The following is a 25,195-nucleotide window of genomic DNA, read 5'->3' as shown; positions in this document are numbered from 1 at the left end:
CTGAGAGAGTGTGTGCAGGTTGGCGCCGTGGCTTAGTTGGTTAAAGCTTGTGTAGTAAATAGGACATACTGAATTCAAATCTCAGCACTGTCTTTGCTGGTTATCAAACACCACCTTGGGTTGTATGGTTTTGCTTTGCGCAATCATGCGGTACAGAGGAGCGTCAGAGCAACATGCGATTTCATTTGCCAACCACCCCTCAGCTGCTGCCGAACAATTCTGACCCAAGTCAACAACGCAGCAGGGCGCCGTGGCTTAGCTGGTCAAAGCGCTTGTCTTGTAAACAGGAGATCCTGGGTTCGATTCCCAGCGGTGCCTTTTAACAGGTGGCTCTGCTCTGTGGGTTCTTTCTGGAAAAGGAAGCCCTTACAGATACTCCGCTTTTCCAACCACATACCAATTGCAGAGAGGCCCACATATCTTGTCCTTCCCGCTCCCCAAATACCTGAACTCAATTCAACGCACTGGAACAGCCAGGAAAAAAAAACTCCACACGTGGCTCTGTGGCGCAATGGATAGCGCATTGGACTTCTAGACTGCCAGATGAGGCCATTCAAAGGTTGTGGGTTCGAGTCCCACCAGAGTCGTTGCTTTTGGCTTTCTGTTAATGGCGCTTGGCCAACAAACACATATGCTCTCTGGCCACCCCTCCGGACTTATAAAACTCTAAATCTCACTTTCTTGGCAGGTACATGCAAGTTGGCGCCGTGGCTTAGTTGGTTAAAGCGCCTGTCTAGTAAACAGGAGATCCTGGGTTCGAATCCCAGCGGTGCCTTTGCTGGTGATCAAGTGACGCCTTGGGCTGTGAGGTTTTGCTCTCCGTAAAAAAGGGGGTGCAGAGGAGTGCCAGAGCAGCATGCAATTTAATTTGCGAACCACCCCTCAGATGCTGCCGAACAATACTGGCCAGAGTCATCTCAGCGATGCAGCATGGCTCAGCTGGTCAAAGAGCTTGCCTTGCAAACAGGTGATCCTTGGTTTAGGACTGCTGCAAGCCTGGAAGGAGCTGCTGCACATGGCGCAGAGTGTAGCGCATTGGGCTATTAGTCTCCGGTGTGAGGCCATTTAAAGTTTGTGGGTTTGAGTCAAAACAGATTGGTGACTTCTTGCCTTTCGTTTATCATTAAATTGCACGCTTATGCCCTCTGGCAACAGAAAGTTGTGAAAAATCTCATAAGCTGACCAGCACGTGGACCTTTGTCCTCACCGCTGGATGTTTTGATCAACTTACTCACCCTCCCAGAGCTGTAGGGCTCTGCTTGGCGCCGTGGCTTAGTTGGTTAAAGCGTCTGTCTCGTAAACAGGAGATCCTGGGTTCAAATCCCAGCGGTGCCTTTAGCGTCCCCTGTGTGCCTCAAGCATGTGCTTTTCTGAGATCGGACTGCAAACAGGGATAGCAAAGGCAGCAGGCGATTGCATTTCCAAACCAGATCCTGATAATGCTGACGCTCTTTTGAACAGGTCAACACTTGCTGACAGGCTCTGTGGTACAATAGATAGCAAACTGGACTTCTAGACGGCCAGATGAGGCCATTGCTGTGCAGAGCCTGGCCGTTGGCCTCTTATCTGGATGCTTTAATCCTCTAAGTGCCCCTCCCTGAGAGAGTGTGTGCAGGTTGGCGCCGTGGCTTAGTTGGTTAAAGCTTGTGTAGTAAATAGGACATACTGAATTCAAATCTCAGCACTGTCTTTGCTGGTTATCAAACACCACCTTGGGTTGTATGGTTTTGCTTTGCGCAATCATGCGGTACAGAGGAGCGTCAGAGCAACATGCGATTTCATTTGCCAACCACCCCTCAGCTGCTGCCGAACAATTCTGACCCAAGTCAACAACGCAGCAGGGCGCCGTGGCTTAGCTGGTCAAAGCGCTTGTCTTGTAAACAGGAGATCCTGGGTTCGATTCCCAGCGGTGCCTTTTAACAGGTGGCTCTGCTCTGTGGGTTCTTTCTGGGAAAGGAAGCCCTTACAGATACTCCGCTTTTCCAACCACATACCAATTGCAGAGAGGCCCACATATCTTGTCCTTCCCGCTCCCCAAATACCTGAACTCAATTCAACGCACTGGAACAGCCAGGAAAAAAAAACTCCACACGTGGCTCTGTGGCGCAATGGATAGCGCATTGGACTTCTAGACTGCCAGATGAGGCCATTCAAAGGTTGTGGGTTCGAGTCCCACCAGAGTCGTTGCTTTTGGCTTTCTGTTAATGGCGCTTGGCCAACAAACACATATGCTCTCTGGCCTGCCCCTCCGGACTTATAAAACTCTAAATCTCACTTTCTTGGCAGGTACATGCAAGTTGGCGCCGTGGCTTAGTTGGTTAAAGCGCCTGTCTAGTAAACAGGAGATCCAGGGTTCGAATCCCAGCGGTGCCTTTGCTGGTGATCAAGTGACGCCTTGGGCTGTGAGGTTTTGCTCTCCGTAAAAAAGGGGGTGCAGAGGAGTGCCAGAGCAGCATGCAATTTAATTTGCGAACCACCCCTCAGATGCTACCGAACAATACTGGCCAGAGTCATCTCAGCGATGCAGCATGGCTCAGCTGGTCAAAGAGCTTGCCTTGCAAACAGGTGATCCTTGGTTTAGGACTGCTGCAAGCCTGGAAGGAGCTGCTGCACGTGGCGCAGAGTGTAGCGCATTGGGCTATTAGTCTCCGGTGTGAGGCCATTTAAAGTTTGTGGGTTTGAGTCAAAACAGATTGGTGACTTCTTGCCTTTCGTTTATCATTAAATTGCACGCTTATGCCCTCTGGCAACAGAAAGTTGTGAAAAATCTCATAAGCTGACCAGCACGTGGACCTTTGTCCTCACCGCTGGATGTTTTGATCAACTTACTCACCCTCCCAGAGCTGTAGGGCTCTGCTTGGCGCCGTGGCTTAGTTGGTTAAAGCGTCTGTCTAGTAAACAGGAGATCCTGGGTTCGAATCCCAGCGGTGCCTTTGCTGGTGATCAAGTGACGCCTTGGGCTGTGAGGTTTTGCTCTCCGTAAAAAAGGGGGTGCAGAGGAGTGCCAGAGCAGCATGCAATTTAATTTGCGAACCACCCCTCAGATGCTGCCGAACAATACTGGCCAGAGTCATCTCAGCGATGCAGCATGGCTCAGCTGGTCAAAGAGCTTGCCTTGCAAACAGGTGATCCTTGGTTTAGGACTGCTGCAAGCCTGGAAGGAGCTGCTGCACGTGGCGCAGAGTGTAGCGCATTGGGCTATTAGTCTCCGGTGTGAGGCCATTTAAAGTTTGTGGGTTTGAGTCAAAACAGATTGGTGACTTCTTGCCTTTCGTTTATCATTAAATTGCACGCTTATGCCCTCTGGCAACAGAAAGTTGTGAAAAATCTCATAAGCTGACCAGCACGTGGACCTTTGTCCTCACCGCTGGATGTTTTGATCAACTTACTCACCCTCCCAGAGCTTTAGGGCTCTGCTTGGCGCCGTGGCTTAGTTGGTTAAAGCGTCTGTCTCGTAAACAGGAGATCCTGGGTTCAAATCCCAGCGGTGCCTTTAGCGTCCCCTGTGTGCCTCAAGCATGTGCTTTTCTGAGATCGGACTGCAAACAGGGATAGCAAAGGCAGCAGGCGATTGCATTTCCAAACCAGATCCTGATAATGCTGACGCTCTTTTGAACAGGTCAACACTTGCTGACAGGCTCTGTGGTACAATAGATAGCAAACTGGACTTCTAGACGGCCAGATGAGGCCATTGCTGTGCAGAGCCTGGCCGTTGGCCTCTTATCTGGATGCTTTAATCCTCTAAGTGCCCCTCCCTGAGAGAGTGTGTGCAGGTTGGCGCCGTGGCTTAGTTGGTTAAAGCTTGTGTAGTAAATAGGACATACTGAATTCAAATCTCAGCACTGTCTTTGCTGGTTATCAAACACCACCTTGGGTTGTATGGTTTTGCTTTGCGCAATCATGCGGTACAGAGGAGCGTCACAGCAACATGCGATTTCATTTGCCAACCACCCCTCAGCTGCTGCCGAACAATTCTGACCCAAGTCAACAACGCAGCAGGATTCCCAGCGGTGCCTTTTAACAGGTGGCTCTGCTCTGTGGGTTCTTTCTGGGAAAGGAAGCCCTTACAGATACTCCGCTTTTCCAACCACATACCAATTGCAGAGAGGCCCACATATCTTGTCCTTCCCGCTCCCCAAATACCTGAACTCAATTCAACGCACTGGAACAGCCAGGAAAAAAAAACTCCACACGTGGCTCTGTGGCGCAATGGATAGCGCATTGGACTTCTAGACTGCCAGATGAGGCCATTCAAAGGTTGTGGGTTCGAGTCCCACCAGAGTCGTTGCTTTTGGCTTTCTGTTAATGGCGCTTGGCCAACAAACACATATGCTCTCTGGCCACCCCTCCGGACTTATAAAACTCTAAATCTCACTTTCTTGGCAGGTACATGCAAGTTGGTGCCGTGGCTTAGTTGGTTAAAGCGCCTGTCTAGTAAACAGGAGATCCTGGGTTCGAATCCCAGCGGTGCCTTTGCTGGTGATCAAGTGACGCCTTGGGCTGTGAGGTTTTGCTCCGTAAAAAAGGGGGTGCAGAGGAGTGCCAGAGCAGCATGCAATTTAATTTGCGAACCACCCCTCAGATGCTGCCGAACAATACTGGCCAGAGTCATCTCAGCGATGCAGCATGGCTCAGCTGGTCAAAGAGCTTGCCTTGCAAACAGGTGATCCTTGGTTTAGGACTGCTGCAAGCCTGGAAGGAGCTGCTGCACGTGGCGCAGAGTGTAGCGCATTGGGCTATTAGTCTCCGGTGTGAGGCCATTTAAAGTTTGTGGGTTTGAGTCAAAACAGATTGGTGACTTCTTGCCTTTCATTTATCATTAAATTGCACGCTTATGCCCTCTGGCAACAGAAAGTTGTGAAAAATCTCATAAGCTGACCAGCACGTGGACCTTTGTCCTCACCGCTGGATGTTTTGATCAACTTACTCACCCTCCCAGAGCTGTAGGGCTCTGCTTGGCGCCGTGGCTTAGTTGGTTAAAGCGTCTGTCTCGTAAACAGGAGATCCTGGGTTCAAATCCCAGCGGTGCCTTTAGCGTCCCCTGTGTGCCTCAAGCATGTGCTTTTCTGAGATCGGACTGCAAACAGGGATAGCAAAGGCAGCAGGCGATTGCATTTCCAAACCAGATCCTGATAATGCTGACGCTCTTTTGAACAGGTCAACACTTGCTGACAGGCTCTGTGGTACAATAGATAGCAAACTGGACTTCTAGACGGCCAGATGAGGCCATTGCTGTGCAGAGCCTGGCCGTTGGCCTCTTATCTGGATGCTTTAATCCTCTAAGTGCCCCTCCCTGAGAGAGTGTGTGCAGGTTGGCGCCGTGGCTTAGTTGGTTAAAGCTTGTGTAGTAAATAGGACATACTGAATTCAAATCTCAGCACTGTCTTTGCTGGTTATCAAACACCACCTTGGGTTGTATGGTTTTGCTTTGCGCAATCATGCGGTACAGAGGAGCGTCAGAGCAACATGCGATTTCATTTGCCAACCACCCCTCAGCTGCTGCCGAACAATTCTGACCCAAGTCAACAACGCAGCAGGGCGCCGTGGCTTAGCTGGTCAAAGCGCTTGTCTTGTAAACAGGAGATCCTGGGTTCGATTCCCAGCGGTGCCTTTTAACAGGTGGCTCTGCTCTGTGGGTTCTTTCTGGGAAAGGAAGCCCTTACAGATACTCCGCTTTTCCAACCACATACCAATTGCAGAGAGGCCCACATATCTTGTCCTTCCCTCTCCCCAAATACCTGAACTCAATTCAACGCACTGGAACAGCCAGGAAAAAAAAACTCCACACGTGGCTCTGTGGCGCAATGGATAGCGCATTGGACTTCTAGACTGCCAGATGAGGCCATTCAAAGGTTGTGGGTTCGAGTCCCACCAGAGTCGTTGCTTTTGGCTTTCTGTTAATGGCGCTTGGCCAACAAACACATATGCTCTCTGGCCACCCCTCCGGACTTATAAAACTCTAAATCTCACTTTCTTGGCAGGTACATGCAAGTTGGCGCCGTGGCTTAGTTGGTTAAAGCGCCTGTCTAGTAAACAGGAGATCCTGGGTTCGAATCCCAGCGGTGCCTTTGCTGGTGATCAAGTGACGCCTTGGGCTGTGAGGTTTTGCTCTCCGTAAAAAAGGGGGTACAGAGGAGTGCCAGAGCAGCATGCAATTTAATTTGCGAAACACCCCTCAGATGCTGCCGAACAATACTGGCCAGAGTCATCTCAGCGATGCAGCATGGCTCAGCTGGTCAAAGAGCTTGCCTTGCAAACAGGTGATCCTTGGTTTAGGACTGCTGCAAGCCTGGAAGGAGCTGCTGCACGTGGCGCAGAGTGTAGCGCATTGGGCTATTAGTCTCCGGTGTGAGGCCATTTAAAGTTTGTGGGTTTGAGTCAAAACAGATTGGTGACTTCTTGCCTTTCGTTTATCATTAAATTGCACGCTTATGCCCTCTGGCAACAGAAAGTTGTGAAAAATCTCATAAGCTGACCAGCACGTGGACCTTTGTCCTCACCGCTGGATGTTTTGATCAACTTACTCACCCTCCCAGAGCTGTAGGGCTCTGCTTGGCGCCGTGGCTTAGTTGGTTAAAGCGTCTGTCTCGTAAACAGGAGATCCTGGGTTCAAATCCCAGCGGTGCCTTTAGCGTCCCCTGTGTGCCTCAAGCATGTGCTTTTCTGAGATCGGACTGCAAACAGGGATAGCAAAGGCAGCAGGCGATTGCATTTCCAAACCAGATCCTGATAATGCTGACGCTCTTTTGAACAGGTCAACACTTGCTGACAGGCTCTGTGGTACAATAGATAGCAAACTGGACTTCTAGACGGCCAGATGAGGCCATTGCTGTGCAGAGCCTGGCCGTTGGCCTCTTATCTGGATGCTTTAATCCTCTAAGTGCCCCTCCCTGAGAGAGTGTGTGCAGGTTGGCGCCGTGGCTTAGTTGGTTAAAGCTTGTGTAGTAAATAGGACATACTGAATTCAAATCTCAGCACTGTCTTTGCTGGTTATCAAACACCACCTTGGGTTGTATGGTTTTGCTTTGCGCAATCATGCGGTACAGAGGAGCGTCAGAGCAACATGCGATTTCATTTGCCAACCACCCCTCAGCTGCTGCCGAACAATTCTGACCCAAGTCAACAACGCAGCAGGGCGCCGTGGCTTAGCTGGTCAAAGCGCTTGTCTTGTAAACAGGAGATCCTGGGTTCGATTCCCAGCGGTGCCTTTTAACAGGTGGCTCTGCTCTGTGGGTTCTTTCTGGGAAAGGAAGCCCTTACAGATACTCCGCTTTTCCAACCACATACCAATTGCAGAGAGGCCCACATATCTTGTCCTTCCCGCTCCCCAAATACCTGAACTCAATTCAACGCACTGGAACAGCCAGGAAAAAAAAACTCCACACGTGGCTCTGTGGCGCAATGGATAGCGCATTGGACTTCTAGACTGCCAGATGAGGCCATTCAAAGGTTGTGGGTTCGAGTCCCACCAGAGTCGTTGCTTTTGGCTTTCTGTTAATGGCGCTTGGCCAACAAACACATATGCTCTCTGGCCTGCCCCTCCGGACTTATAAAACTCTAAATCTCACTTTCTTGGCAGGTACATGCAAGTTGGCGCCGTGGCTTAGTTGGTTAAAACGCCTGTCTAGTAAACAGGAGATCCTGGGTTCGAATCCCAGCGGTGCCTTTGCTGGTGATCAAGTGACGCCTTGGGCTGTGAGGTTTTGCTCTCCGTAAAAAAGGGGGTGCAGAGGAGTGCCAGAGCAGCATGCAATTTAATTTGCGAACCACCCCTCAGATGCTACCGAACAATACTGGCCAGAGTCATCTCAGCGATGCAGCATGGCTCAGCTGGTCAAAGAGCTTGCCTTGCAAACAGGTGATCCTTGGTTTAGGACTGCTGCAAGCCTGGAAGGAGCTGCTGCACGTGGCGCAGAGTGTAGCGCATTGGGCTATTAGTCTCCGGTGTGAGGCCATTTAAAGTTTGTGGGTTTGAGTCAAAACAGATTGGTGACTTCTTGCCTTTCGTTTATCATTAAATTGCACGCTTATGCCCTCTGGCAACAGAAAGTTGTGAAAAATCTCATAAGCTGACCAGCACGTGGACCTTTGTCCTCACCGCTGGATGTTTTGATCAACTTACTCACCCTCCCAGAGCTGTAGGGCTCTGCTTGGCGCCGTGGCTTAGTTGGTTAAAGCGTCTGTCTCGTAAACAGGAGATCCTGGGTTCAAATCCCAGCGGTGCCTTTAGCGTCCCCTGTGTGCCTCAAGCATGTGCTTTTCTGAGATCGGACTGCAAACAGGGATAGCAAAGGCAGCAGGCGATTGCATTTCCAAACCAGATCCTGATAATGCTGACGCTCTTTTGAACAGGTCAACACTTGCTGACAGGCTCTGTGGTACAATAGATAGCAAACTGGACTTCTAGACGGCCAGATGAGGCCATTGCTGTGCAGAGACTGGCCGTTGGCCTCTTATCTGGATGCTTTAATCCTCTAAGTGCCCCTCCCTGAGAGAGTGTGTGCAGGTTGGTGCCGTGGCTTAGTTGGTTAAAGCTTGTGTAGTAAATAGGACATACTGAATTCAAATCTCATCACTGTCTTTGCTGGTTATCAAACACCACCTTGGGTTGTATGGTTTTGCTTTGCGCAATCATGCGGTACAGAGGAGCGTCAGAGCAACATGCGATTTCATTTGCCAACCACCCCTCAGCTGCTGCCGAACAATTCTGACCCAAGTCAACAACGCAGCAGGGCGCCGTGGCTTAGCTGGTTAAAGCGCCTGTCTAGTAAACAGGAGATCCTGGGTTCGAATCCCAGCGGTGCCTTTGCTGGTGATCAAGTGACGCCTTGGGCTGTGAGGTTTTGCTCTCCGTAAAAAAGGGGTTGCAGAGGAGTGCCAGAGCAGCATGCAATTTAATTTGCGAACCACCCCTCAGATGCTGCCGAACAATACTGGCCAGAGTCATCTCAGCGATGCAGCATGGCTCAGCTGGTCAAAGAGCTTGCCTTGCAAACAGGTGATCCTTGGTTTAGGACTGCTGCAAGCCTGGAAGGAGCTGCTGCACGTGGCGCAGAGTGTAGCGCATTGGGCTATTAGTCTCCGGTGTGAGGCCATTTAAAGTTTGTGGGTTTGAGTCAAAACAGATTGGTGACTTCTTGCCTTTCGTTTATCATTAAATTGCACGCTTATGCCCTCTGGCAACAGAAAGTTGTGAAAAATCTCATAAGCTGACCAGCACGTGGACCTTTGTCCTCACCGCTGGATGTTTTGATCAACTTACTCACCCTCCCAGAGCTGTAGGGCTCTGCTTGGCGCCGTGGCTTAGTTGGTTAAAGCGTCTGTCTAGTAAACAGGAGATCCTGGGTTCGAATCCCAGCGGTGCCTTTGCTGGTGATCAAGTGACGCCTTGGGCTGTGAGGTTTTGCTCTCCGTAAAAAAGGGGGTGCAGAGGAGTGCCAGAGCAGCATGCAATTTAATTTGCGAACCACCCCTCAGATGCTGCCGAACAATACTGGCCAGAGTCATCTCAGCGATGCAGCATGGCTCAGCTGGTCAAAGAGCTTGCCTTGCAAACAGGTGATCCTTGGTTTAGGACTGCTGCAAGCCTGGAAGGAGCTGCTGCACGTGGCGCAGAGTGTAGCGCATTGGGCTATTAGTCTCCGGTGTGAGGCCATTTAAAGTTTGTGGGTTTGAGTCAAAACAGATTGGTGACTTCTTGCCTTTCGTTTATCATTAAATTGCACGCTTATGCCCTCTGGCAACAGAAAGTTGTGAAAAATCTCATAAGCTGACCAGCACGTGGACCTTTGTCCTCACCGCTGGATGTTTTGATCAACTTACTCACCCTCCCAGAGCTGTAGGGCTCTGCTTGGCGCCGTGGCTTAGTTGGTTAAAGCGTCTGTCTCGTAAACAGGAGATCCTGGGTTCAAATCCCAGCGGTGCCTTTAGCGTCCCCTGTGTGCCTCAAGCATGTGCTTTTCTGAGATCGGACTGCAAACAGGGATAGCAAAGGCAGCAGGCGATTGCATTTCCAAACCAGATCCTGATAATGCTGACGCTCTTTTGAACAGGTCAACACCTGCTGACAGGCTCTGTGGTACAATAGATAGCAAACTGGACTTCTAGACGGCCAGATGAGGCCATTGCTGTGCAGAGCCTGGCCGTTGGCCTCTTATCTGGATGCTTTAATCCTCTAAGTGCCCCTCCCTGAGAGAGTTTGTGCAGGTTGGCGCCGTGGCTTAGTTGGTTAAAGCTTGTGTAGTAAATAGGACATACTGAATTCAAATCTCAGCACTGTCTTTGCTGGTTATCAAACACCACCTTGGGTTGTATGGTTTTGCTTTGCGCAATCATGCGGTACAGAGGAGCGTCAGAGCAACATGCGATTTCATTTGCCAACCACCCCTCAGCTGCTGCCGAACAATTCTGACCCAAGTCAACAACGCAGCAGGATTCCCAGCGGTGCCTTTTAACAGGTGGCTCTGCTCTGTGGGTTCTTTCTGGGAAAGGAAGCCCTTACAGATACTCCGCTTTTCCAACCACATACCAATTGCAGAGAGGCCCACATATCTTGTCCTTCCCGCTCCCCAAATACCTGAACTCAATTCAACGCACTGGAACAGCCAGGAAAAAAAACTCCACACGTGGCTCTGTGGCGCAATGGATAGCGCATTGGACTTCTAGACTGCCAGATGAGGCCATTCAAAGGTTGTGGGTTCGAGTCCCACCAGAGTCGTTGCTTTTGGCTTTCTGTTAATGGCGCTTGGCCAACAAACACATACGCTCTCTGGCCACCCCTCCGGACTTATAAAACTCTAAATCTCACTTTCTTGGCAGGTACATGCAAGTTGGCGCCGTGGCTTAGTTGGTTAAAGCGCCTGTCTAGTAAACAGGAGATCCTGGGTTCGAATCCCAGCGGTGCCTTTGCTGGTGATCAAGTGACGCCTTGGGCTGTGAGGTTTTGCTCTCCGTAAAAAAGGGGGTGCAGAGGAGTGCCAGAGCAGCATGCAATTTAATTTGTGAACCACCCCTCAGATGCTGCCGAACAATACTGGCCAGAGTCATCTCAGCGATGCAGCATGGCTCAGCTGGTCAAAGAGCTTGCCTTGCAAACAGGTGATCCTTGGTTTAGGACTGCTGCAAGCCTGGAAGGAGCTGCTGCACGTGGCGCAGAGTGTAGCGCATTGGGCTATTAGTCTCCGGTGTGAGGCCATTTAAAGTTTGTGGGTTTGAGTCAAAACAGATTGGTGACTTCTTGCCTTTCGTTTATCATTAAATTGCACGCTTATGCCCTCTGGCAACAGAAAGTTGTGAAAAATCTCATAAGCTGACCAGCATGTGGACCTTTGTCCTCACCGCTGGATGTTTTGATCAACTTACTCACCCTCCCAGAGCTGTAGGGCTCTGCTTGGCGCCGTGGCTTAGTTGGTTAAAGCGTCTGTCTCGTAAACAGGAGATCCTGGGTTCAAATCCCAGCGGTGCCTTTAGCGTCCCCTGTGTGCCTCAAGCATGTGCTTTTCTGAGATCGGACTGCAAACAGGGATAGCAAAGGCAGCAGGCGATTCCAAACCAGATCCTGATAATGCTGACGCTCTTTTGAACAGGTCAACACTTGCTGACAGGCTCTGTGGTACAATAGATAGCAAACTGGACTTCTAGACGGCCAGATGAGGCCATTGCTGTGCAGAGCCTGGCCGTTGGCCTCTTATCTGGATGCTTTAATCCTCTAAATGCCCCTCCCTGAGAGAGTGTGTGCAGGTTGGCGCCGTGGCTTAGTTGGTTAAAGCTTGTGTAGTAAATAGGACATACTGAATTCAAATCTCAGCACTGTCTTTGCTGGTTATCAAACACCACCTTGGGTTGTATGGTTTTGCTTTGCGCAATCATGCGGTACAGAGGAGCGTCAGAGCAACATGCGATTTCATTTGCCAACCACCCCTCAGCTGCTGCCGAACAATTCTGACCCAAGTCAACAACGCAGCAGGATTCCCAGCGGTGCCTTTTAACAGGTGGCTCTGCTCTGTGGGTTCTTTCTGGGAAAGGAAGCCCTTACAGATACTCCGCTTTTCCAACCACATACCAATTGCAGAGAGGCCCACATATCTTGTCCTTCCCGCTCCCCAAATACCTGAACTCAATTCAACGCACTGGAACAGCCAGGAAAAAAAAACTCCACACGTGGCTCTGTGGCTCAATGGATAGCGCATTGGACTTCTAGACTGCCAGATGAGGCCATTCAAAGGTTGTGGGTTCGAGTCCCACCAGAGTCGTTGCTTTTGGCTTTCTGTTAATGGCGCTTGGCCAACAAACACATATGCTCTCTGGCCACCCCTCCGGACTTATAAAACTCTAAATCTCACTTTCTTGGCAGGTACATGCAAGTTGGCGCCGTGGCTTAGTTGGTTAAAGCGCCTGTCTAGTAAACAGGAGATCCTGGGTTCGAATCCCAGCGGTGCCTTTGCTGGTGATCAAGTGACGCCTTGGGCTGTGAGGTTTTGCTCTCCGTAAAAAAGGGGGTGCAGAGGAGTGCCAGAGCAGCATGCAATTTAATTTGCGAACCACCCCTCAGATGCTGCCGAACAATACTGGCCAGAGTCATCTCAGCGATGCAGCATGGCTCAGCTGGTCAAAGAGCTTGCCTTGCAAACAGGTGATCCTTGGTTTAGGACTGCTGCAAGCCTGGAAGGAGCTGCTGCACGTGGCGCAGAGTGTAGCGCATTGGGCTATTAGTCTCCGGTGTGAGGCCATTTAAAGTTTGTGGGTTTGAGTCAAAACAGATTGGTGACTTCTTGCCTTTCGTTTATCATTAAATTGCACGCTTATGCCCTCTGGCAACAGAAAGTTGTGAAAAATCTCATAAGCTGACCAGCACGTGGACCTTTGTCCTCACCGCTGGATGTTTTGATCAACTTACTCACCCTCCCAGAGCTGTAGGGCTCTGCTTGGCGCCGTGGCTTAGTTGGTTAAAGCGTCTGTCTCGTAAACAGGAGATCCTGGGTTCAAATCCCAGCGGTGCCTTTAGCGTCCCCTGTGTGCCTCAAGCATGTGCTTTTCTGAGATCGGACTGCAAACAGGGATAGCAAAGGCAGCAGGCGATTGCATTTCCAAACCAGATCCTGATAATGCTGACGCTCTTTTGAACAGGTCAACACTTGCTGACAGGCTCTGTGGTACAATAGATAGCAAACTGGACTTCTAGACGGCCAGATGAGGCCATTGCTGTGCAGAGCCTGGCCGTTGGCCTCTTATCTGGATGCTTTAATCCTCTAAGTGCCCCTCCCTGAGAGAGTGTGTGCAGGTTGGCGCCGTGGCTTAGTTGGTTAAAGCTTGTGTAGTAAATAGGACATACTGAATTCAAATCTCAGCACTGTCTTTGCTGGTTATCAAACACCACCTTGGGTTGTATGGTTTTGCTTTGCGCAATCATGCGGTACAGAGGAGCGTCAGAGCAACATGCGATTTCATTTGCCAACCACCCCTCAGCTGCTGCCGAACAATTCTGACCCAAGTCAACAACGCAGCAGGATTCCCAGCGGTGCCTTTTAACAGGTGGCTCTGCTCTGTGGGTTCTTTCTGGGAAAGGAAGCCCTTACAGATACTCCGCTTTTCCAACCACATACCAATTGCAGAGAGGCCCACATATCTTGTCCTTCCCGCTCCCCAAATACCTGAACTCAATTCAACGCACTGGAACAGCCAGGAAAAAAAAACTCCACACGTGGCTCTGTGGCTCAATGGATAGCGCATTGGACTTCTAGACTGCCAGATGAGGCCATTCAAAGGTTGTGGGTTCGAGTCCCACCAGAGTCGTTGCTTTTGGCTTTCTGTTAATGGCGCTTGGCCAACAAACACATATGCTCTCTGGCCACCCCTCCGGACTTATAAAACTCTAAATCTCACTTTCTTGGCAGGTACATGCAAGTTGGCGCCGTGGCTTAGTTGGTTAAAGCGCCTGTCTAGTAAACAGGAGATCCTGGGTTCGAATCCCAGCGGTGCCTTTGCTGGTGATCAAGTGACGCCTTGGGCTGTGAGGTTTTGCTCTCCGTAAAAAAGGGGGTGCAGAGGAGTGCCAGAGCAGCATGCAATTTAATTTGCGAACCACCCCTCAGATGCTGCCGAACAATACTGGCCAGAGTCATCTCAGCGATGCAGCATGGCTCAGCTGGTCAAAGAGCTTGCCTTGCAAACAGGTGATCCTTGGTTTAGGACTGCTGCAAGCCTGGAAGGAGCTGCTGCACGTGGCGCAGAGTGTAGCGCATTGGGCTATTAGTCTCCGGTGTGAGGCCATTTAAAGTTTGTGGGTTTGAGTCAAAACAGATTGGTGACTTCTTGCCTTTCGTTTATCATTAAATTGCACGCTTATGCCCTCTGGCAACAGAAAGTTGTGAAAAATCTCATAAGCTGACCAGCACGTGGACCTTTGTCCTCACCGCTGGATGTTTTGATCAACTTACTCACCCTCCCAGAGCTGTAGGGCTCTGCTTGGCGCCGTGGCTTAGTTGGTTAAAGCGTCTGTCTCGTAAACAGGAGATCCTGGGTTCAAATCCCAGCGGTGCCTTTAGCGTCCCCTGTGTGCCTCAAGCATGTGCTTTTCTGAGATCGGACTGCAAACAGGGATAGCAAAGGCAGCAGGCGATTGCATTTCCAAACCAGATCCTGATAATGCTGACGCTCTTTTGAACAGGTCAACACTTGCTGACAGGCTCTGTGGTACAATAGATAGCAAACTGGACTTCTAGACGGCCAGATGAGGCCATTGCTGTGCAGAGCCTGGCCGTTGGCCTCTTATCTGGATGCTTTAATCCTCTAAGTGCCCCTCCCTGAGAGAGTGTGTGCAGGTTGGCGCCGTGGCTTAGTTGGTTAAAGCTTGTGTAGTAAATAGGACATACTGAATTCAAATCTCAGCACTGTCTTTGCTGGTTATCAAACACCACCTTGGGTTGTATGGTTTTGCTTTGCGCAATCATGAAGTACAGAGGAGCGTCAGAGCAACATGCGATTTCATTTGCCAACCACCCCTCAGCTGCTGCCGAACAATTCTGACCCAAGTCAACAACGCAGCAGGGCGCCGTGGCTTAGCTGGTCAAAGCGCTTGTCTTGTAAACAGGAGATCCTGGGTTCGATTCCCAGCGGTGCCTTTTAACAGGTGGCTCTGCTCTGTGGGTTCTTTCTGGGAAAGGAAGCCCTTACAGATGCTCCGCTTTTCCAACCACATACCAATTGCAGAGAGGCCCACATATCTTGTCCTTCCCGCTCCCCAAATACCTGAACTCAATTCAACGCACTGGAACAGCCAGGAAAAAAAAACTCCACACGTGGCTCTGTGGCGCAATGGATAGCGCATTGGACTTCTAGACTGCCAGATGAGGCCATTCAAAGGTTGTGGGTTCGAGTCCCACCAGAGTCGTTGCTTTTGGCTTTTTGTTAATGGCGCTTGGCCAACAAACACATATGCTCTCTGGCCACCCCTCCGGACTTATAAAACTCTAAATCTCACTTTCTTGGCAGGTACATGCAAGTTGGCGCCGTGGCTTAGTTGGTTAAAGCGCCTGTCTAGTAAACAGGAGATCCTGGGTTCGATTCCCAGCGGTGCCTTTTAACAGGTGGCTCTGCTCTGTGGGTTCTTTCTGGGAAAGGAAGCCCTTACAGATACTCCGCTTTTCCAACCACATACCAATTGCAGAGAGGCCCACATATCTTGTCCTTCCCGCTCCCCAAATACCTGAACTCAATTCAACGCACTGGAACAGCCAGGAAAAAAAAACTCCACACGTGGCTCTGTGGCGCAATGGATAGCGCATTGGACTTCTAGACTGCCAGATGAGGCCATTCAAAGGTTGTGGGTTCGAGTCCCACCAGAGTCGTTGCTTTTGGCTTTCTGTTAATGGCGCTTGGCCAACAAACACATATGCTCTCTGGCCACCCCTCCGGACTTATAAAACTCTAAATCTCACTTTCTTGGCAGGTACATGCAAGTTGGCGCAGTGGCTTAGTTGGTTAAAGCGCCTGTCTAGTAAACAGGAGATCCTGGGTTCGAATCCCAGCGGTGCCTTTGCTGGTGATCAAGTGACGCCTTGGGCTGTGAGGTTTTGCTCTCCGTAAAAAAGGGGGTGCAGAGGAGTGCCAGAGCAGCATGCAATTTAATTTGCGAACCACCCCTCAGATGCTGCCGAACAATACTGGCCAGAGTCATCTCAGCGATGCAGCATGGCTCAGCTGGTCAAAGAGCTTGCCTTGCAAACAGGTGATCCTTGGTTTAGGACTGCTGCAAGCCTGGAAGGAGCTGCTGCACGTGGCGCAGAGTGTAGCGCATTGGGCTATTAGTCTCCGGTGTGAGGCCATTTAAAGTTTGTGGGTTTGAGTCAAAACAGATTGGTGACTTCTTGCCTTTCGTTTATCATTAAATTGCACGCTTATGCCCTCTGGCAACAGAAAGTTGTGAAAAATCTCATAAGCTGACCAGCACGTGGACCTTTGTCCTCACCGCTGGATGTTTTGATCAACTTACTCACCCTCCCAGAGCTGTAGGGCTCTGCTTGGCGCCGTGGCTTAGTTGGTTAAAGCGTCTGTCTCGTAAACAGGAGATCCTGGGTTCAAATCCCAGCGGTGCCTTTAGCGTCCCCTGTGTGCCTCAAGCATGTGCTTTTCTGAGATCGGACTGCAAACAGGGATAGCAAAGGCAGCAGGCGATTGCATTTCCAAACCAGATCCTGATAATGCTGACGCTCTTTTGAACAGGTCAACACTTGCTGACAGGCTCTGTGGTACAATAGATAGCAAACTGGACTTCTAGACGGCCAGATGAGGCCATTGCTGTGCAGAGCCTGGCCGTTGGCCTCTTATCTGGATGCTTTAATCCTCTAAGTGCCCCTCCCTGAGAGAGTGTGTGCAGGTTGGCGCCGTGGCTTAGTTGGTTAAAGCTTGTGTAGTAAATAGGACATACTGAATTCAAATCTCAGCACTGTCTTTGCTGGTTATCAAACACCACCTTGGGTTGTATGGTTTTGCTTTGCGCAATCATGCGGTACAGAGGAGCGTCAGAGCAACATGCGATTTCATTTGCCAACCACCCCTCAGCTGCTGCCGAACAATTCTGACCCAAGTCAACAACGCAGCAGGATTCCCAGCGGTGCCTTTTAACAGGTGGCTCTGCTCTGTGGGTTCTTTCTGGGAAAGGAAGCCCTTACAGATACTCCGCTTTTCCAACCACATACCAATTGCAGAGAGGCCCACATATCTTGTCCTTCCCGCTCCCCAAATACCTGAACTCAATTCAACGCACTGGAACAGCCAGGAAAAAAAAACTCCACACGTGGCTCTGTGGCTCAATGGATAGCGCATTGGACTTCTAGACTGCCAGATGAGGCCATTCAAAGGTTGTGGGTTCGAGTCCCACCAGAGTCGTTGCTTTTGGCTTTCTGTTAATGGCGCTTGGCCAACAAACACATATGCTCTCTGGCCACCCCTCCGGACTTATAAAACTCTAAATCTCACTTTCTTGGCAGGTACATGCAAGTTGGCGCCGTGGCTTAGTTGGTTAAAGCGCCTGTCTAGTAAACAGGAGATCCTGGGTTCGAATCCCAGCGTTGCCTTTGCTGGTGATCAAGTGACGCCTTGGGCTGTGAGGTTTTGCTCTCCGTAAAAAAGGGGGTGCAGAGGAGTGCCAGAGCAGCATGCAATTTAATTTGCGAACCACCCCTCAGATGCTGCCGAACAATACTGGCCAGAGTCATCTCAGCGATGCAGCATGGCTCAGCTGGTCAAAGAGCTTGCCTTGCAAACAGGTGATCCTTGGTTTAGGACTGCTGCAAGCCTGGAAGGAGCTGCTGCACGTGGCGCAGAGTGTAGCGCATTGGGCTATTAGTCTCCGGTGTGAGGCCATTTAAAGTTTGTGGGTTTGAGTCAAAACAGATTGGTGACTTCTTGCCTTTCGTTTATCATTAAATTGCACGCTTATGCCCTCTGGCAACAGAAAGTTGTGAAAAATCTCATAAGCTGACCAGCACGTGGACCTTTGTCCTCACCGCTGGATGTTTTGATCAACTTACTCACCCTCCCAGAGCTGTAGGGCTCTGCTTGGCGCCGTGGCTTAGTTGGTTAAAGCGTCTGTCTCGTAAACAGGAGATCCTGGGTTCAAATCCCAGCGGTGCCTTTAGCGTCCCCTGTGTGCCTCAAGCATGTGCTTTTCTGAGATCGGACTGCAAACAGGGATAGCAAAGGCAGCAGGCGATTGCATTTCCAAACCAGATCCTGATAATGCTGACGCTCTTTTGAACAGGTCAACACTTGCTGACAGGCTCTGTGGTACAATAGATAGCAAACTGGACTTCTAGACGGCCAGATGAGGCCATTGCTGTGCAGAGCCTGGCCGTTGGCCTCTTATCTGGATGCTTTAATCCTCTAAGTGCCCCTCCCTGAGAGAGTGTGTGCAGGTTGGCGCCGTGGCTTAGTTGGTTAAAGCTTGTGTAGTAAATAGGACATACTGAATTCAAATCTCAGCACTGTCTTTGCTGGTTATCAAACACCACCTTGGGTTGTATGGTTTTGCTTTGCGCAATCATGCGGTACAGAGGAGCGTCAGAGCAACATGCGATTTCATTTGCCAACCACCCCTCAGCTGCTGCCGAACAATTCTGACCCAAGTCAACAACGCAGCAGGGCGCCGTGGCTTAGCTGGTCAAAGCGCTTGTCTTGTAAACAGGAGATCCTGGGTTCGATTCCCAGCGGTGCCTTTTAACAGGTGGCTCTGCTCTGTGGGTTCTTTCTGGGAAAGGAAGCCCTTACAGATACTCCGCTTTTCCAACCACATACCAATTGCAGAGAGGCCCACATATCTTGTCCTTCCCGCTCCCCAAATACCTGAACTCAATTCAACGCACTGGAACAGCCAGGAAAAAAAAACTCCACACGTGGCTCTGTGGCGCAATGGATAGCGCATTGGACTTCTAGACTGCCAGATGAGGCCATTCAAAGGTTGTGGGTTCGAGTCCCACCAGAGTCGTTGCTTTTGGCTTTCTGTTAATGGCGCTTGGCCAACAAACACATATGCTCTCTGGCCACCCCTCCGGACTTATAAAACTCTAAATCTCACTTTCTTGGCAGGTACATGCAAGTTGGCGCAGTGGCTTAGTTGGTTAAAGCGCCTGTCTAGTAAACAGGAGATCCTGGGTTCGAATCCCAGCGGTGCCTTTGCTGGTGATCAAGTGACGCCTTGGGCTGTGAGGTTTTGCTCTCCGTAAAAAAGGGGGTGCAGAGGAGTGCCAGAGCAGCATGCAATTTAATTTGCGAACCACCCCTCAGATGCTGCCGAACAATACTGGCCAGAGTCATCTCAGCGATGCAGCATGGCTCAGCTGGTCAAAGAGCTTGCCTTGCAAACAGGTGATCCTTGGTTTAGGACTGCTGCAAGCCTGGAAGGAGCTGCTGCACGTGGCGCAGAGTGTAGCGCATTGGGCTATTAGTCTCCGGTGTGAGGCCATTTAAAGTTTGTGGGTTTGAGTCAAAACAGATTGGTGACTTCTTGCCTTTCGTTTATCATTAAATTGCACGCTTATGCCCTCTGGCAACAGAAAGTTGTGAAAAATCTCATAAGCTGACCAGCACGTGGACCTTTGTCCTCACCGCTGGATGTTTTGATCAACTTACTCACCCTCCCAGAGCTGTAGGGCTCTGCTTGGCGCCGTGGCTTAGTTGGTTAAAGCGTCTGTCTCGTAAACAGGAGATCCTGGGTTCAAATCCCAGCGGTGCCTTTAGCGTCCCCTGTGTGCCTCAAGCATGTGCTTTTCTGAGATCGGACTGCAAACAGGGATAGCAAAGGCAGCAGGCGATTGCATTTCCAAACCAGATCCTGATAATGCTGACGCTCTTTTGAACAGGTCAACACTTGCTGACAGGCTCTGTGGTACAATAGATAGCAAACTGGACTTCTAGACGGCCAGATGAGGCCATTGCTGTGCAGAGCCTGGCCGTTGGCCTCTTATCTGGATGCTTTAATCCTCTAAGTGCCCCTCCCTGAGAGAGTGTGTGCAGGTTGGCGCCGTGGCTTAGTTGGTTAAAGCTTGTGTAGTAAATAGGACATACTGAATTCAAATCTCAGCACTGTCTTTGCTGGTTATCAAACACCACCTTGGGTTGTATGGTTTTGCTTTGCGCAATCATGCGGTACAGAGGAGCGTCAGAGCAACATGCGATTTCATTTGCCAACCACCCCTCAGCTGCTGCCGAACAATTCTGACCCAAGTCAACAACGCAGCAGGGCGCCGTGGCTTAGCTGGTCAAAGCGCTTGTCTTGTAAACAGGAGATCCTGGGTTCGATTCCCAGCGGTGCCTTTTAACAGGTGGCTCTGCTCTGTGGGTTCTTTCTGGGAAAGGAAGCCCTTACAGATACTCCGCTTTTCCAACCACATACCAATTGCAGAGAGGCCCACATATCTTGTCCTTCCCGCTCCCCAAATACCTGAACTCAATTCAACGCACTGGAACAGCCAGGAAAAAAAAACTCCACACGTGGCTCTGTGGCGCAATGGATAGCGCATTGGACTTCTAGACTGCCAGATGAGGCCATTCAAAGGTTGTGGGTTCGAGTCCCACCAGAGTCGTTGCTTTTGGCTTTCTGTTAATGGCGCTTGGCCAACAAACACATATGCTCTCTGGCCACCCCTCCGGACTTATAAAACTCTAAATCTCACTTTCTTGGCAGGTACATGCAAGTTGGCGCAGTGGCTTAGTTGGTTAAAGCGCCTGTCTAGTAAACAGGAGATCCTGGGTTCGAATCCCAGCGGTGCCTTTGCTGGTGATCAAGTGACGCCTTGGGCTGTGAGGTTTTGCTCTCCGTAAAAAAGGGGGTGCAGAGGAGTGCCAGAGCAGCATGCAATTTAATTTGCGAACCACCCCTCAGATGCTGCCGAACAATACTGGCCAGAGTCATCTCAGCGATGCAGCATGGCTCAGCTGGTCAAAGAGCTTGCCTTGCAAACAGGTGATCCTTGGTTTAGGACTGCTGCAAGCCTGGAAGGAGCTGCTGCACGTGGCGCAGAGTGTAGCGCATTGGGCTATTAGTCTCCGGTGTGAGGCCATTTAAAGTTTGTGGGTTTGAGTCAAAACAGATTGGTGACTTCTTGCCTTTCGTTTATCATTAAATTGCACGCTTATGCCCTCTGGCAACAGAAAGTTGTGAAAAATCTCATAAGCTGACCAGCACGTGGACCTTTGTCCTCACCGCTGGATGTTTTGATCAACTTACTCACCCTCCCAGAGCTGTAGGGCTCTGCTTGGCGCCGTGGCTTAGTTGGTTAAAGCGTCTGTCTCGTAAACAGGAGATCCTGGGTTCAAATCCCAGCGGTGCCTTTAGCGTCCCCTGTGTGCCTCAAGCATGTGCTTTTCTGAGATCGGACTGCAAACAGGGATAGCAAAGGCAGCAGGCGATTGCATTTCCAAACCAGATCCTGATAATGCTGACGCTCTTTTGAACAGGTCAACACTTGCTGACAGGCTCTGTGGTCCAATAGATAGCAAACTGGACTTCTAGACGGCCAGATGAGGCCATTGCTGTGCAGAGCCTGGCCGTTGGCCTCTTATCTGGATGCTTTAATCCTCTAAGTGCCCCTCCCTGAGAGAGTGTGTGCAGGTTGGCGCCGTGGCTTAGTTGGTTAAAGCTTGTGTAGTAAATAGGACATACTGAATTCAAATCTCAGCACTGTCTTTGCTGGTTATCAAACACCACCTTGGGTTGTATGGTTTTGCTTTGCGCAATCATGCGGTACAGAGGAGCGTCAGAGCAACATGCGATTTCATTTGCCAACCACCCCTCAGCTGCTGCCGAACAATTCTGACCCAAGTCAACAACGCAGCAGGGCGCCGTGGCTTAGCTGGTCAAAGCGCTTGTCTTGTAAACAGGAGATCCTGGGTTCGATTCCCAGCGGTGCCTTTTAACAGGTGGCTCTGCTCTGTGGGTTCTTTCTGGGAAAGGACGCCCTTACAGATACTCCGCTTTTCCAACCACATACCAATTGCAGAGAGGCCCACATATCTTGTCCTTCCCGCTCCCCAAATACCTGAACTCAATTCAACGCACTGGAACAGCCAGGAAAAAAAAACTCCACACGTGGCTCTGTGGCGCAATGGATAGCGCATTGGACTTCTAGACTGCCAGATGAGGCCATTCAAAGGTTGTGGGCTCGAGTCCCACCAGAGTCGTTGCTTTTGGCTTTCTGTTAATGGCGCTTGGCCAACAAACACATATGCTCTCTGGCCACCCCTCCGGACTTATAAAACTCTAAATCTCACTTTCTTGGCAGGTACATGCAAGTTGGCGCCGTGGCTTAGTTGGTTAAAGCGCCTGTCTAGTAAACAGGAGATCCTGGGTTCGAATCCCAGCGGTGCCTTTGCTGGTGATCAAGTGACGCCTTGGGCTGTGAGGTTTTGCTCTCCGTAAAAAAGGGGGTACAGAGGAGTGCCAGAGCAGCATGCAATTTAATTTGCGAACCACCCCTCAGATGCTGCCGAACAATACTGGCCAGAGTCATCTCAGCGATGCAGCATGGCTCAGCTGGTCAAAGAGCTTGCCTTGCAAACAGGTGATCCTTGGTTTAGGACTGCTGCAAGCCTGGAAGGAGCTGCTGCACGTGGCGCAGAGTGTAGCGCATTGGGCTATTAGTCTCCGGTGTGAGGCCATTTAAAGTTTGTGGGTTTGAGTCAAAACAGATTGGTGACTTCTTGCCTTTCGTTTATCATTAAATTGCACGCTTATGCCCTCTGGCAACAGAAAGTTGTGAAAAATCTCATAAGCTGACCAGCACGTGGACCTTTGTCCTCACCGCTGGATGTTTTGATCAACTTACTCACCCTCCCAGAGCTGTAGGGCTCTGCTTGGCGCCGTGGCTTAGTTGGTTAAAGCGTCTGTCTCGTAAACAGGAGATCCTGGGTTCAAATCCCAGCGGTGCCTTTAGCGTCCCCTGTGTGCCTCAAGCATGTGCTTTTCTGAGATCGGACTGCAAACAGGGATAGCAAAGGCAGCAGGCGATTGCATTTCCAAACCAGATCCTGATAATGCTGACGCTCTTTTGAACAGGTCAACACTTGCTGACAGGCTCTGTGGTACAATAGATAGCAAACTGGACTTCTAGACGGCCAGATGAGGCCATTGCTGTGCAGAGCCTGGCCGTTGGCCTCTTATCTGGATGCTTTAATCCTCTAAGTGCCCCTCCCTGAGAGAGTGTGTGCAGGTTGGCGCCGTGGCTTAGTTGGTTAAAGCTTGTGTAGTAAATAGGACATACTGAATTCAAATCTCAGCACTGTCTTTGCTGGTTATCAAACACCACCTTGGGTTGTATGGTTTTGCTTTGCGCAATCATGCGGTACAGAGGAGCGTCAGAGCAACATGCGATTTCATTTGCCAACCACCCCTCAGCTGCTGCCGAACAATTCTGACCCAAGTCAACAACGCAGCAGGATTCCCAGCGGTGCCTTTTAACAGGTGGCTCTGCTCTGTGGGTTCTTTCTGGGAAAGGAAGCCCTTACAGATACTCCGCTTTTCCAACCACATACCAATTGCAGAGAGGCCCACATATCTTGTCCTTCCCGCTCCCCAAATACCTGAACTCAATTCAACGCACTGGAACAGCCAGGAAAAAAAAACTCCACACGTGGCTCTGTGGCTCAATGGATAGCGCATTGGACTTCTAGACTGCCAGATGAGGCCATTCAAAGGTTGTGGGTTCGAGTCCCACCAGAGTCGTTGCTTTTGGCTTTCTGTTAATGGCGCTTGGCCAACAAACACATATGCTCTCTGGCCACCCCTCCGGACTTATAAAACTCTAAATCTCACTTTCTTGGCAGGTACATGCAAGTTGGCGCCGTGGCTTAGTTGGTTAAAGCGCCTGTCTAGTAAACAGGAGATCCTGGGTTCGAATCCCAGCGGTGCCTTTGCTGGTGATCAAGTGACGCCTTGGGCTGTGAGGTTTTGCTCTCCGTAAAAAAGGGGGTGCAGAGGAGTGCCAGAGCAGCATGCAATTTAATTTGCGAACCACCCCTCAGATGCTGCCGAACAATACTGGCCAGAGTCATCTCAGCGATGCAGCATGGCTCAGCTGGTCAAAGAGCTTGCCTTGCAAACAGGTGATCCTTGGTTTAGGACTGCTGCAAGCCTGGAAGGAGCTGCTGCACGTGGCGCAGAGTGTAGCGCATTGGGCTATTAGTCTCCGGTGTGAGGCCATTTAAAGTTTGTGGGTTTGAGTCAAAACAGATTGGTGACTTCTTGCCTTTCGTTTATCATTAAATTGCACGCTTATGCCCTCTGGCAACAGAAAGTTGTGAAAAATCTCATAAGCTGACCAGCACGTGGACCTTTGTCCTCACCGCTGGATGTTTTGATCAACTTACTCACCCTCCCAGAGCTGTAGGGCTCTGCTTGGCGCCGTGGCTTAGTTGGTTAAAGCGTCTGTCTCGTAAACAGGAGATCCTGGGTTCAAATCCCAGCGGTGCCTTTAGCGTCCCCTGTGTGCCTCAAGCATGTGCTTTTCTGAGATCGGACTGCAAACAGGGATAGCAAAGGCAGCAGGCGATTGCATTTCCAAACCAGATCCTGATAATGCTGACGCTCTTTTGAACAGGTCAACACTTGCTGACAGGCTCTGTGGTACAATAGATAGCAAACTGGACTTCTAGACGGCCAGATGAGGCCATTGCTGTGCAGAGCCTGGCCGTTGGCCTCTTATCTGGATGCTTTAATCCTCTAAGTGCCCCTCCCTGAGAGAGTGTGTGCAGGTTGGCGCCGTGGCTTAGTTGGTTAAAGCTTGTGTAGTAAATAGGACATACTGAATTCAAATCTCAGCACTGTCTTTGCTGGTTATCAAACACCACCTTGGGTTGTATGGTTTTGCTTTGCGCAATCATGCGGTACAGAGGAGCGTCAGAGCAACATGCGATTTCATTTGCCAACCACCCCTCAGCTGCTGCCGAACAATTCTGACCCAAGTCAACAACGCAGCAGGGCGCCGTGGCTTAGCTGGTCAAAGCGCTTGTCTTGTAAACAGGAGATCCTGGGTTCGATTCCCAGCGGTGCCTTTTAACAGGTGGCTCTGCTCTGTGGGTTCTTTCTGGGAAAGGAAGCCCTTACAGATGCTCCGCTTTTCCAACCACATACCAATTGCAGAGAGGCCCACATATCTTGTCCTTCCCGCTCCCCAAATACCTGAACTCAATTCAACGCACTGGA

At 50.4% G+C, this 25,195-nt stretch overlaps 57 non-coding genes across 57 annotated transcripts; all 57 read left to right on the top strand.

The window, feature by feature from the left end:
- The first annotated feature begins 244 nt into the window (after positions 1 to 244).
- On the top strand, positions 245 to 318 carry trnat-ugu (transfer RNA threonine (anticodon UGU)). The gene has a single exon. It is a non-coding gene; the product is annotated as a tRNA-Thr (tRNA).
- Positions 319 to 497: 179 nt separating this feature from the next.
- trnar-ucu (transfer RNA arginine (anticodon UCU)) lies at positions 498 to 587 on the top strand. Its single transcript is given in 2 exon segments — positions 498 to 534; positions 552 to 587. It is a non-coding gene; the product is annotated as a tRNA-Arg (tRNA).
- A 114-nt stretch (positions 588 to 701) lies between these two features.
- On the top strand, positions 702 to 775 carry trnat-agu (transfer RNA threonine (anticodon AGU)). Its single transcript has one exon. It is a non-coding gene; the product is annotated as a tRNA-Thr (tRNA).
- Positions 776 to 1,261: 486 nt separating this feature from the next.
- Positions 1,262 to 1,335, top strand: trnat-cgu (transfer RNA threonine (anticodon CGU)). Its single transcript has one exon. It is a non-coding gene; the product is annotated as a tRNA-Thr (tRNA).
- A 506-nt stretch (positions 1,336 to 1,841) lies between these two features.
- Positions 1,842 to 1,915, top strand: trnat-ugu (transfer RNA threonine (anticodon UGU)). Its single transcript has one exon. It is a non-coding gene; the product is annotated as a tRNA-Thr (tRNA).
- Positions 1,916 to 2,094: 179 nt separating this feature from the next.
- On the top strand, positions 2,095 to 2,184 carry trnar-ucu (transfer RNA arginine (anticodon UCU)). Its single transcript is given in 2 exon segments — positions 2,095 to 2,131; positions 2,149 to 2,184. It is a non-coding gene; the product is annotated as a tRNA-Arg (tRNA).
- Positions 2,185 to 2,299: 115 nt separating this feature from the next.
- On the top strand, positions 2,300 to 2,373 carry trnat-agu (transfer RNA threonine (anticodon AGU)). Its single transcript has one exon. It is a non-coding gene; the product is annotated as a tRNA-Thr (tRNA).
- A 486-nt stretch (positions 2,374 to 2,859) lies between these two features.
- trnat-agu (transfer RNA threonine (anticodon AGU)) lies at positions 2,860 to 2,933 on the top strand. Its single transcript has one exon. It is a non-coding gene; the product is annotated as a tRNA-Thr (tRNA).
- Positions 2,934 to 3,419: 486 nt separating this feature from the next.
- On the top strand, positions 3,420 to 3,493 carry trnat-cgu (transfer RNA threonine (anticodon CGU)). Its single transcript has one exon. It is a non-coding gene; the product is annotated as a tRNA-Thr (tRNA).
- Positions 3,494 to 4,195: 702 nt separating this feature from the next.
- On the top strand, positions 4,196 to 4,285 carry trnar-ucu (transfer RNA arginine (anticodon UCU)). Its single transcript is given in 2 exon segments — positions 4,196 to 4,232; positions 4,250 to 4,285. It is a non-coding gene; the product is annotated as a tRNA-Arg (tRNA).
- Positions 4,286 to 4,399: 114 nt separating this feature from the next.
- Positions 4,400 to 4,473, top strand: trnat-agu (transfer RNA threonine (anticodon AGU)). Its single transcript has one exon. It is a non-coding gene; the product is annotated as a tRNA-Thr (tRNA).
- A 484-nt stretch (positions 4,474 to 4,957) lies between these two features.
- On the top strand, positions 4,958 to 5,031 carry trnat-cgu (transfer RNA threonine (anticodon CGU)). The gene has a single exon. It is a non-coding gene; the product is annotated as a tRNA-Thr (tRNA).
- A 506-nt stretch (positions 5,032 to 5,537) lies between these two features.
- trnat-ugu (transfer RNA threonine (anticodon UGU)) lies at positions 5,538 to 5,611 on the top strand. The gene has a single exon. It is a non-coding gene; the product is annotated as a tRNA-Thr (tRNA).
- Positions 5,612 to 5,790: 179 nt separating this feature from the next.
- trnar-ucu (transfer RNA arginine (anticodon UCU)) lies at positions 5,791 to 5,880 on the top strand. The gene is given in 2 exon segments: positions 5,791 to 5,827; positions 5,845 to 5,880. It is a non-coding gene; the product is annotated as a tRNA-Arg (tRNA).
- Positions 5,881 to 5,994: 114 nt separating this feature from the next.
- trnat-agu (transfer RNA threonine (anticodon AGU)) lies at positions 5,995 to 6,068 on the top strand. The gene has a single exon. It is a non-coding gene; the product is annotated as a tRNA-Thr (tRNA).
- A 486-nt stretch (positions 6,069 to 6,554) lies between these two features.
- Positions 6,555 to 6,628, top strand: trnat-cgu (transfer RNA threonine (anticodon CGU)). Its single transcript has one exon. It is a non-coding gene; the product is annotated as a tRNA-Thr (tRNA).
- A 506-nt stretch (positions 6,629 to 7,134) lies between these two features.
- trnat-ugu (transfer RNA threonine (anticodon UGU)) lies at positions 7,135 to 7,208 on the top strand. The gene has a single exon. It is a non-coding gene; the product is annotated as a tRNA-Thr (tRNA).
- A 179-nt stretch (positions 7,209 to 7,387) lies between these two features.
- Positions 7,388 to 7,477, top strand: trnar-ucu (transfer RNA arginine (anticodon UCU)). Its single transcript is given in 2 exon segments — positions 7,388 to 7,424; positions 7,442 to 7,477. It is a non-coding gene; the product is annotated as a tRNA-Arg (tRNA).
- Positions 7,478 to 7,592: 115 nt separating this feature from the next.
- Positions 7,593 to 7,666, top strand: trnat-agu (transfer RNA threonine (anticodon AGU)). The gene has a single exon. It is a non-coding gene; the product is annotated as a tRNA-Thr (tRNA).
- A 486-nt stretch (positions 7,667 to 8,152) lies between these two features.
- trnat-cgu (transfer RNA threonine (anticodon CGU)) lies at positions 8,153 to 8,226 on the top strand. Its single transcript has one exon. It is a non-coding gene; the product is annotated as a tRNA-Thr (tRNA).
- A 506-nt stretch (positions 8,227 to 8,732) lies between these two features.
- trnat-agu (transfer RNA threonine (anticodon AGU)) lies at positions 8,733 to 8,806 on the top strand. The gene has a single exon. It is a non-coding gene; the product is annotated as a tRNA-Thr (tRNA).
- A 486-nt stretch (positions 8,807 to 9,292) lies between these two features.
- Positions 9,293 to 9,366, top strand: trnat-agu (transfer RNA threonine (anticodon AGU)). The gene has a single exon. It is a non-coding gene; the product is annotated as a tRNA-Thr (tRNA).
- A 486-nt stretch (positions 9,367 to 9,852) lies between these two features.
- trnat-cgu (transfer RNA threonine (anticodon CGU)) lies at positions 9,853 to 9,926 on the top strand. The gene has a single exon. It is a non-coding gene; the product is annotated as a tRNA-Thr (tRNA).
- A 701-nt stretch (positions 9,927 to 10,627) lies between these two features.
- On the top strand, positions 10,628 to 10,717 carry trnar-ucu (transfer RNA arginine (anticodon UCU)). Its single transcript is given in 2 exon segments — positions 10,628 to 10,664; positions 10,682 to 10,717. It is a non-coding gene; the product is annotated as a tRNA-Arg (tRNA).
- A 114-nt stretch (positions 10,718 to 10,831) lies between these two features.
- Positions 10,832 to 10,905, top strand: trnat-agu (transfer RNA threonine (anticodon AGU)). Its single transcript has one exon. It is a non-coding gene; the product is annotated as a tRNA-Thr (tRNA).
- A 486-nt stretch (positions 10,906 to 11,391) lies between these two features.
- trnat-cgu (transfer RNA threonine (anticodon CGU)) lies at positions 11,392 to 11,465 on the top strand. Its single transcript has one exon. It is a non-coding gene; the product is annotated as a tRNA-Thr (tRNA).
- Positions 11,466 to 12,161: 696 nt separating this feature from the next.
- On the top strand, positions 12,162 to 12,251 carry trnar-ucu (transfer RNA arginine (anticodon UCU)). Its single transcript is given in 2 exon segments — positions 12,162 to 12,198; positions 12,216 to 12,251. It is a non-coding gene; the product is annotated as a tRNA-Arg (tRNA).
- A 114-nt stretch (positions 12,252 to 12,365) lies between these two features.
- Positions 12,366 to 12,439, top strand: trnat-agu (transfer RNA threonine (anticodon AGU)). Its single transcript has one exon. It is a non-coding gene; the product is annotated as a tRNA-Thr (tRNA).
- Positions 12,440 to 12,925: 486 nt separating this feature from the next.
- On the top strand, positions 12,926 to 12,999 carry trnat-cgu (transfer RNA threonine (anticodon CGU)). Its single transcript has one exon. It is a non-coding gene; the product is annotated as a tRNA-Thr (tRNA).
- Positions 13,000 to 13,701: 702 nt separating this feature from the next.
- Positions 13,702 to 13,791, top strand: trnar-ucu (transfer RNA arginine (anticodon UCU)). The gene is given in 2 exon segments: positions 13,702 to 13,738; positions 13,756 to 13,791. It is a non-coding gene; the product is annotated as a tRNA-Arg (tRNA).
- Positions 13,792 to 13,905: 114 nt separating this feature from the next.
- On the top strand, positions 13,906 to 13,979 carry trnat-agu (transfer RNA threonine (anticodon AGU)). The gene has a single exon. It is a non-coding gene; the product is annotated as a tRNA-Thr (tRNA).
- A 486-nt stretch (positions 13,980 to 14,465) lies between these two features.
- On the top strand, positions 14,466 to 14,539 carry trnat-cgu (transfer RNA threonine (anticodon CGU)). Its single transcript has one exon. It is a non-coding gene; the product is annotated as a tRNA-Thr (tRNA).
- Positions 14,540 to 15,045: 506 nt separating this feature from the next.
- trnat-ugu (transfer RNA threonine (anticodon UGU)) lies at positions 15,046 to 15,119 on the top strand. The gene has a single exon. It is a non-coding gene; the product is annotated as a tRNA-Thr (tRNA).
- Positions 15,120 to 15,298: 179 nt separating this feature from the next.
- trnar-ucu (transfer RNA arginine (anticodon UCU)) lies at positions 15,299 to 15,388 on the top strand. The gene is given in 2 exon segments: positions 15,299 to 15,335; positions 15,353 to 15,388. It is a non-coding gene; the product is annotated as a tRNA-Arg (tRNA).
- Positions 15,389 to 15,502: 114 nt separating this feature from the next.
- On the top strand, positions 15,503 to 15,576 carry trnat-agu (transfer RNA threonine (anticodon AGU)). Its single transcript has one exon. It is a non-coding gene; the product is annotated as a tRNA-Thr (tRNA).
- Positions 15,577 to 15,755: 179 nt separating this feature from the next.
- On the top strand, positions 15,756 to 15,845 carry trnar-ucu (transfer RNA arginine (anticodon UCU)). Its single transcript is given in 2 exon segments — positions 15,756 to 15,792; positions 15,810 to 15,845. It is a non-coding gene; the product is annotated as a tRNA-Arg (tRNA).
- Positions 15,846 to 15,959: 114 nt separating this feature from the next.
- trnat-agu (transfer RNA threonine (anticodon AGU)) lies at positions 15,960 to 16,033 on the top strand. Its single transcript has one exon. It is a non-coding gene; the product is annotated as a tRNA-Thr (tRNA).
- A 486-nt stretch (positions 16,034 to 16,519) lies between these two features.
- trnat-cgu (transfer RNA threonine (anticodon CGU)) lies at positions 16,520 to 16,593 on the top strand. Its single transcript has one exon. It is a non-coding gene; the product is annotated as a tRNA-Thr (tRNA).
- A 702-nt stretch (positions 16,594 to 17,295) lies between these two features.
- Positions 17,296 to 17,385, top strand: trnar-ucu (transfer RNA arginine (anticodon UCU)). The gene is given in 2 exon segments: positions 17,296 to 17,332; positions 17,350 to 17,385. It is a non-coding gene; the product is annotated as a tRNA-Arg (tRNA).
- Positions 17,386 to 17,499: 114 nt separating this feature from the next.
- Positions 17,500 to 17,573, top strand: trnat-agu (transfer RNA threonine (anticodon AGU)). Its single transcript has one exon. It is a non-coding gene; the product is annotated as a tRNA-Thr (tRNA).
- A 486-nt stretch (positions 17,574 to 18,059) lies between these two features.
- Positions 18,060 to 18,133, top strand: trnat-cgu (transfer RNA threonine (anticodon CGU)). Its single transcript has one exon. It is a non-coding gene; the product is annotated as a tRNA-Thr (tRNA).
- Positions 18,134 to 18,639: 506 nt separating this feature from the next.
- trnat-ugu (transfer RNA threonine (anticodon UGU)) lies at positions 18,640 to 18,713 on the top strand. The gene has a single exon. It is a non-coding gene; the product is annotated as a tRNA-Thr (tRNA).
- A 179-nt stretch (positions 18,714 to 18,892) lies between these two features.
- trnar-ucu (transfer RNA arginine (anticodon UCU)) lies at positions 18,893 to 18,982 on the top strand. Its single transcript is given in 2 exon segments — positions 18,893 to 18,929; positions 18,947 to 18,982. It is a non-coding gene; the product is annotated as a tRNA-Arg (tRNA).
- A 114-nt stretch (positions 18,983 to 19,096) lies between these two features.
- Positions 19,097 to 19,170, top strand: trnat-agu (transfer RNA threonine (anticodon AGU)). The gene has a single exon. It is a non-coding gene; the product is annotated as a tRNA-Thr (tRNA).
- Positions 19,171 to 19,656: 486 nt separating this feature from the next.
- On the top strand, positions 19,657 to 19,730 carry trnat-cgu (transfer RNA threonine (anticodon CGU)). Its single transcript has one exon. It is a non-coding gene; the product is annotated as a tRNA-Thr (tRNA).
- Positions 19,731 to 20,236: 506 nt separating this feature from the next.
- On the top strand, positions 20,237 to 20,310 carry trnat-ugu (transfer RNA threonine (anticodon UGU)). Its single transcript has one exon. It is a non-coding gene; the product is annotated as a tRNA-Thr (tRNA).
- A 179-nt stretch (positions 20,311 to 20,489) lies between these two features.
- On the top strand, positions 20,490 to 20,579 carry trnar-ucu (transfer RNA arginine (anticodon UCU)). The gene is given in 2 exon segments: positions 20,490 to 20,526; positions 20,544 to 20,579. It is a non-coding gene; the product is annotated as a tRNA-Arg (tRNA).
- Positions 20,580 to 20,693: 114 nt separating this feature from the next.
- trnat-agu (transfer RNA threonine (anticodon AGU)) lies at positions 20,694 to 20,767 on the top strand. Its single transcript has one exon. It is a non-coding gene; the product is annotated as a tRNA-Thr (tRNA).
- Positions 20,768 to 21,253: 486 nt separating this feature from the next.
- trnat-cgu (transfer RNA threonine (anticodon CGU)) lies at positions 21,254 to 21,327 on the top strand. Its single transcript has one exon. It is a non-coding gene; the product is annotated as a tRNA-Thr (tRNA).
- Positions 21,328 to 21,833: 506 nt separating this feature from the next.
- On the top strand, positions 21,834 to 21,907 carry trnat-ugu (transfer RNA threonine (anticodon UGU)). Its single transcript has one exon. It is a non-coding gene; the product is annotated as a tRNA-Thr (tRNA).
- A 179-nt stretch (positions 21,908 to 22,086) lies between these two features.
- On the top strand, positions 22,087 to 22,176 carry trnar-ucu (transfer RNA arginine (anticodon UCU)). Its single transcript is given in 2 exon segments — positions 22,087 to 22,123; positions 22,141 to 22,176. It is a non-coding gene; the product is annotated as a tRNA-Arg (tRNA).
- A 114-nt stretch (positions 22,177 to 22,290) lies between these two features.
- On the top strand, positions 22,291 to 22,364 carry trnat-agu (transfer RNA threonine (anticodon AGU)). The gene has a single exon. It is a non-coding gene; the product is annotated as a tRNA-Thr (tRNA).
- Positions 22,365 to 22,850: 486 nt separating this feature from the next.
- On the top strand, positions 22,851 to 22,924 carry trnat-cgu (transfer RNA threonine (anticodon CGU)). The gene has a single exon. It is a non-coding gene; the product is annotated as a tRNA-Thr (tRNA).
- A 702-nt stretch (positions 22,925 to 23,626) lies between these two features.
- Positions 23,627 to 23,716, top strand: trnar-ucu (transfer RNA arginine (anticodon UCU)). The gene is given in 2 exon segments: positions 23,627 to 23,663; positions 23,681 to 23,716. It is a non-coding gene; the product is annotated as a tRNA-Arg (tRNA).
- A 114-nt stretch (positions 23,717 to 23,830) lies between these two features.
- trnat-agu (transfer RNA threonine (anticodon AGU)) lies at positions 23,831 to 23,904 on the top strand. Its single transcript has one exon. It is a non-coding gene; the product is annotated as a tRNA-Thr (tRNA).
- Positions 23,905 to 24,390: 486 nt separating this feature from the next.
- On the top strand, positions 24,391 to 24,464 carry trnat-cgu (transfer RNA threonine (anticodon CGU)). Its single transcript has one exon. It is a non-coding gene; the product is annotated as a tRNA-Thr (tRNA).
- Positions 24,465 to 24,970: 506 nt separating this feature from the next.
- Positions 24,971 to 25,044, top strand: trnat-ugu (transfer RNA threonine (anticodon UGU)). The gene has a single exon. It is a non-coding gene; the product is annotated as a tRNA-Thr (tRNA).
- Positions 25,045 to 25,195: the final 151 nt, after the last annotated feature.

This window comes from Carassius gibelio, chromosome B15 (assembly GCF_023724105.1).
Source record: "Carassius gibelio isolate Cgi1373 ecotype wild population from Czech Republic chromosome B15, carGib1.2-hapl.c, whole genome shotgun sequence".
Taxonomy (NCBI): domain Eukaryota; kingdom Metazoa; phylum Chordata; class Actinopteri; order Cypriniformes; family Cyprinidae; genus Carassius; species Carassius gibelio.
This window is presented reverse-complemented; position numbering and strand designations above follow the sequence as displayed.